Below are 6713 nucleotides of genomic sequence, written 5' to 3' on the forward strand. Positions count from 1 at the left end.
AGGAACAGGGATTGAAGAAAAAAATCATTCAGAGGCTGCCTCACCTGGGGATGCATCCCAATGTAGCCACCAAACCTAAGCACTAAGATAGAGATGCCTCCTCAGGGCCTCTGCCAGAGTCATACAGATGCAGCTGAGCATGCTTGCAGTTAACCATCACACTGAACAGGGGAACCCCAATGAAGGTGCTAAAGAAAGGAATGAAGGAGCTAAAAGGGGATGTAACCTCATAGGAAGAACAACATTATCAACCAACCAAACCCTCCACAACTCCCATGGAGTAAAACACCAACCACTGAGCACATATGGAGAGAGATTCATGGCTCCAGTTGCATATGTAATAGAAGATAGCAATGTCTGGCATCAATGTGAGAAGAGGCCTTTGGTCCAGTGAGGGCACGTTTTCCCAACGTAGGGGAATGCCAAGGCATTTAGGTGGAGAGGGTATTTGGGAGAGGGTATACCTTCGTAGAGACTTCGTGGAGGATGAGGGGACATGGGAGTAGGAGGGAAGGGGATAACATTTGAAATGTAAATACAGAGAGTATCTAATAAATAATTATATATCGTGATAACTGATGTTGTGATCCCAGCCCTCGGGAGACAGAAGTAAATATTTCTGAGACTGAAGCCATACAAAGAGCTGTACAGTGATTCCCTGTCTCACAATGTGCATGTTCCAGTAGTGAGAACAGACAACATCACTCTGAAGTTTAAGAGTACATTCTTATCATAAAAAACAAGAAGGGATATAGTAAAGATCCTCAAAGATGGAAATATGCATCTAGTTTCAGTAAGGAGAAAGGTGTTTTATTTAACCACACTGCCCATGCAATTGTTCTCTGATAGGAAGAAGGTCGTCTGAGGAACAGAACAAGGCAAACGTGTTTTAAGGAGAGTAAAGGCAGAACCGCATCACGGGAGCACCCACAGCCATGATTCAGATTCTGCAGAGCAGCAGTGTGTTTCCTCGGTTGGCTTAGATGAGCAGTGTCCAGCAGGACCCAGCCCTTTGGGTTTGCACGCCAAGTCCGTTGTCCTTTGATTTCATAGCAGGTCTTTGATAGTAGATGGGTGGTCATGGCAGTCCAGGCTGAGAAAGGGGGTCGTCCCTTTATTCCTGACCAAGTCTCCCTGGCCCAGTCTTTGCCTTGCATTCCACATTATTTCCTCTCCCAGGAACTGGGCACCATCACCTGTCCCAACCTTGTTCCAAGCCCAACCTACTTTATTAAGCATTCAAATAAAGATGCAGATTTTGAGGATCAACAGGCATCAGCCATGGAAAAAGACAGAATTAGGATGTTCAGATCTCACTGTAGACATTTTCCAGCAGGTAAAGAGTAATTCAGGCCATTAGAGCCCAAATTGCTAGCATCTAATGTGCACCTTGAGGTGGATGTGATGTTAACGTCTTCAGAAGCATGAGGAACATTGACCCAGTTGAAAAGCAACATAGTTAAATGCATGATATGGCTGGTGAGGTCTATCTTTCTGCCTACCCACTGGTCAGGAACAGTCCATGGATGTAGTGTGAATCTCATGTGTCTTGAGCCCTTACCATGTTCCAGGCTCTCAGTTAAACTTGTGTATTTTCTTTGGTCTTCATTTCCAAGAAGCTGATGTTTACAGATCTTTATGTTTCAGCACACAGATGTGCTAACCAAGGCCTCAAAAGATGAAAAGCAGAGTGACAGCTGAGAGTATTGACAGAGTTGACTCTTGAGATTCTAGTCTGATTGTGTACTCCACTGCTTCCCAGGTTCGGGAACAGGATCAAAGCCAGAGCTCCCTAAAGCCTTCCTGAAAGCTTAGCTGTGCTGGGATAAATGAGCTTCTTCTTCTTCTTCTTCTTCTTCTTCTTCTTCTTCTTCTTCTTCTTCTTCTTCTTCTTCTTCTTCTTCTTCTTCTTCTTCTTCTTCTTCTTCTTCTTCTCCTCCTCCTCCTCCTCCTCCTCCTCCTCCTCCTCCCCTCCCCCTCCTCTTCCTCCTCCTCCTCCTCCTCCTCCTTCTCCTTCTCCTTCTCCTCCTCCTCCCCTCCCCCTCCTCCTCCTCCTCCTTCTTCTCTTCCTCTTTCTCCTCCTCTTTCTCCTCTCCTTCCTTCCTCCTCCTTCTCTTCCTCCTCCTTCTCCTTTTTCCATGTATGTACTATGTATGTATGTATGTATTCATTTTTATTAATTCTTTCATTCATTCACTCACTTTACATCCTTACCACAGCCTTCCCAGACTTCCCCCTACACAGCTCTCCCCCCAACCCACTCCCTTTCTCCTCCAAGAAGGATGAGAAATCCCTGGGTACTAACCCACCCTGGCATATTAAGTCACTGCAGGACTAGGAACACCCTCTCCTACTACAGTCAGATAAGCCACAGGCAGGCAACAGTCAGGGACAGCCCCCACTTTAGTTTCTGAAGAACCTGTATAAAGAGCAAGCTGCACATATGCTACATATGTGCGGGAGCCCTAGGTCCATCCATGTATGTTCTTTTGTTAGTGGTTCAGTCTCTGGGAACCCTCAAAAGTTGATGTTAGTCAACCCTGTTGGTCTTTTTGTGGAGTTCGGGTCCCAGAATCCTTCCCTCATCTCTTCCACAAAACTACGAGAGCTCTGCTTCATGTCTAGCTGTAGGTCTCTACATCTGTTTTAGTCAGCTGCTGTGTGGAGCCTCTTAGAGGACAGTTACGCTAGGCTCCTGCCTACAAGCATAACAGAGCATCATTAAGAGTGTTGGGATTGGCTCTTGCCCATGGGATGGGTCTCAGGTTGGGCCAGTCATTGGTTGGTCATTCACTCAGTTTCTGTTCCATTTTGTCCCTGCATTTCTTGTAGGCAAAACATATTTGGGGTCAAAGGTTATGTGAATGGGTTGCTGTCTTTTTCCCCTCATTGGGAATTCAGCCTGCCGACAGGAGGTGGCCATTTCAGTGCTAGGCACATCCTTTCCCTCAGAGGGCAGACAAGACAGCCCAGTTAGGGGAACAAGATCCACAGGCAGCCAACAAAGTCAGGGATGGCCACTGTTTCAGGTGTTGGGGGACTTGCATGGAGACCCAGCTGCATATCAGTTATTTATGTGCAGGGTTCTAGGTCTAACCCGTGTGTACTTTTGGGTTGATGGTTCAGTGTCTGGGAGCTCTCAAAGGTGCAGGTTATCCCCCTTTGCTAAGAGTCTCAGCTAGAGTCATCATCAGACTCTCTGGGGCCTCCTCCATCCTAGGTCTCAGGCATGTCCTGGAGATGTCCTGTCCCCTCTCCTGTCACCAATTTCTGCTCTCTTCCAGCTCTCCTTCCTCAGATCTCACTACACCTGACTCAGTCTCCCTTCGTTTCCCTCTACATGTCCATTCCCAATCACTTCCCTCCCTTTATTAACCTCCAATGACTATTTTATTTTCCCTCTGAGTGAGTTTCAAGCATCTTCCCCTTGTTATTGAGCTTTTTTGTGCCTGTCAAATGTATTGTAGGCATCCTGTACTTTATGGCTAATATCTACTTATAAGTGAGTACATACCACACGTGCCCTTTTAGGTCTGGGTCATCTCATTCAGGATGATGTTTTCTAGTTCCATTCATTTACCTGCAATTTGTTTTAGAATCTGAGAAGTATCCTATTGTGTAAATGAACCACAGTTTCTGTTTATATTTTTCAATTGATGGACATCTGCAAATATCAGTTGTTTGTAGTTTCTGGCTATTACAAATAAAACTGCTATGAATATAGGTGAACAAGTGTCCTTGGTACCCAAGGTAGGGTAAATTATCTTTAGGGCATATGCCCAGGAATGGTGTAGCTGGATCTTGAGGTAGAACTATTCTCAATCTCCCAAAAAACTGTCAAATTGATTTCCAGAGTAGTTGTGCAAGTTTGCACTTCCACTAGCAATGGAGAAGGGTTCTTCTTACTCCACACCCTCTCCAGCATGTGCTGTCTCTTGAGTTTTTTAAAATTTATATTTATTCATTTTACATTTCAAATTCTGCCCCTTCTGCTGGTCTCCTCTCATACAATCTCTCTCTCCATTCCCCTTTCCTTCTCCTCTGAGAGGGTGGGAACCCCCATAGCCATCCTAGCACATCAAGTCACATCAGGGCTGGGTACATCATCTCCTAATGAGGCCAGACAGGGCAGCCCAGTTATGCGGAGCATATTCCACAGACAGACAACAGCTTTAGAGATAGCTCCTGTTCTAGTTGTTGGTGGATCCACACAGACTGAGCTGTACATCTGCTATGTATGTGCAAGGGGGCCTAGGTGTAGCCAGTTTATGCTCTTTGGTTGGTGGTTCAGTCTCTGAGAGCCTCTAAAGGTCCAGGCTAATTGACTCTATTGGTATTTCTGTGGAGTTTCTATTCCCTTCAGGACAATCAATTCTTACCCCCGACTCTTCATAAGAGTCCAGCCAGTATTTAGCTGTGGGTCTCTGGAGTCTCTGTATCTGTTTCAGGCAGCTGCTTGGTGGAGCCTCTTAGAGGACATTCATGCTAGGCTCCTGTCTGCAAGCATAACAGAGTATCATCAGTAGTGTCAGGGATTAGTGCTTGCTCATGGGATTGGTCTCAAGTTGGACCAGTTATTGGTTGGCTATTCTCTCAATATCTGTTCCATCTTTATTCCTTTTAGACAGGACAAAGTTTGGGTTGAAGGTTTTGTGGTATGTTGGTGTCTCTATCACTCTAGTGGGGATTCTGCTTGGCTACAGAAGGAGGGTTTTCAGGTTTCACATGTCCACTACTGTGAATCAAAGTTAAGGTCACCCCCATTGATTCCTGAGGAGCCTCCCCCTTCCAGGTCTCTGGAATGTCCTTCAGATACCCCGACCCCTGGCAGATGTAGTTTTTCACTCATTATCCTGGCTCTCTGAAACTCTCTCCTGTCTCTCTTCACACACATTCCCTTCCCTATCCCCTCTCCCATCCAGTTCCCTCCCTTCTTCTGTCTCCTTTGACTATTTTATTTCCCCTTCTAAATGAGATTCAACAGTCCTTACTTGACCCTTCCCTCTTGTTTTGCTTCTTTGTGTCTGTGGACTGTAGTATGGCTAATATTCACTTATAAATGAATACATACCATGCATGTTATTTTGGGTCTGGGGTACCTCACTCAGGATGACATTCTCAAGTTCCACCCACTTGCCTGAAAAATTCATGATGTCTTGTTTTTAAGGGCCAAATAGTATTTCATTGTGTAGACATACAACATTTTCTTTATCTGTTCTTTAGTTGAGGGAACAACTTTAGTTCTTTAGTTTCTTTAGTTCTGGGTCTTAGGAATAAAGCTGCTATGAACATAGTTGATAGTGTTCCTGTGGTACATTATAATACAGTCTTTTGGGTATATGCACAAGAGTGGTATATTGGGTCTTGAGGTAGAAATTTTCCTAGTTTTCTAAGAAACTGTCAAATTGATTTCCAAAGTGGTTATACAAGTTTGTACTCCCACTAGAAATGGAGAAGTGTCCCCCTTGCTCCACATCCCCACCAGCATGTGCTGTCACTTAAGTTTCTGATGTTAGCTATTCTGATTGGTGTAAGATAGAATCTCAGGGTTGTTTTGATTTGTTTTTCCCTGATGACTAAGAATGTTGAACATTTCTTTAAGTGCTTCTTGGACATTCAAGATTCCTCTGTTGAGAATTCTCTATTTAGCTCTATACCCAATTTTTAAAAATTGGGCTAGTTGGGGTGTTGGTGTCTAATTTCTTATGTTCTTTGTATATTTTGGCTATTAGTCCTCTGTCAGACATAGGGTTGATGAAAATCCTTTCCATATTGGTAGGCTGTCATTTTGTCCTATTGATGGTGTCCCTTTGCCTTACAGAAGAGTTTTAGTTTCATAAGGTCCCATTTATCAATTGTTGATCTTAGAGCCTGAGCCATTAGTGTTCTAGTCAGGATGTTGTCTCTTGTACCAATGAGTTCAAGGCAGTTCCTTGCTTTCTGTTCTATTAGATTTAGTGTATCCAATTTTATGTTGCAATTTTTAATCCACTTGGACTTGAGCTTTGTGTAGGATGATAGATACAGATCTATTTGCCTTCTTCTAAGAAGACCATGGGTAAACCTGTAGCTTAGTTGGGGTCTCTAGGCACTGAAATCCATGTGGGTGAGGACCATCATTGGAGAAAGGTCAGAAGGCCAGCATCAAGAGGACCAGTATCTCCCCAGAGCTTTTTATACTCTTCATTACTGTAATTAGCATGAATGTCTGTATCTTTCTTACATGGTTTATTTCACTTCCCCTGTAGGCTATGAGAGACATGAGGACATTTTTTGAGGAATTATTTTAGGACAATTTACCTCCTTTAATAAGACTCTTTGTGAGGAAGCTTTTAACTCAGGGGCAATAATTCTTGGTCTATTTTTTGGCATTCTGCCAGCGTTCCTATGGTTTGACTCTACAAGGCCCCCAAGGCCCTCCATGGACTCAAGTGATTGTACACTGTGATTCACCTTGGTAATACTGCATTGGAGACTATGCAACTTTTAAGACAGGATCAGACCTAGCATGAGAGGGTTGTTGGGAAAAAAGTATTGACAGTACTATGCTCTCTGGTCCCACTACCTGTTCCCTGCTTTGTCAAGGCATGACATGGAACACCTGGCACAGACTGTGCCTCTCCAGTTGCCATGTTTTCAGAATCATGACAGATGAGCTTTTATAAAGCTGATCCAAAATAAATATAACCTGTATTAAGTTGTTTCTGTTAAGT

The sequence above is a fragment of the Micromys minutus genome (assembly GCF_963924665.1).
Source record: "Micromys minutus genome assembly, chromosome: 11".
Taxonomy (NCBI): domain Eukaryota; kingdom Metazoa; phylum Chordata; class Mammalia; order Rodentia; family Muridae; genus Micromys; species Micromys minutus.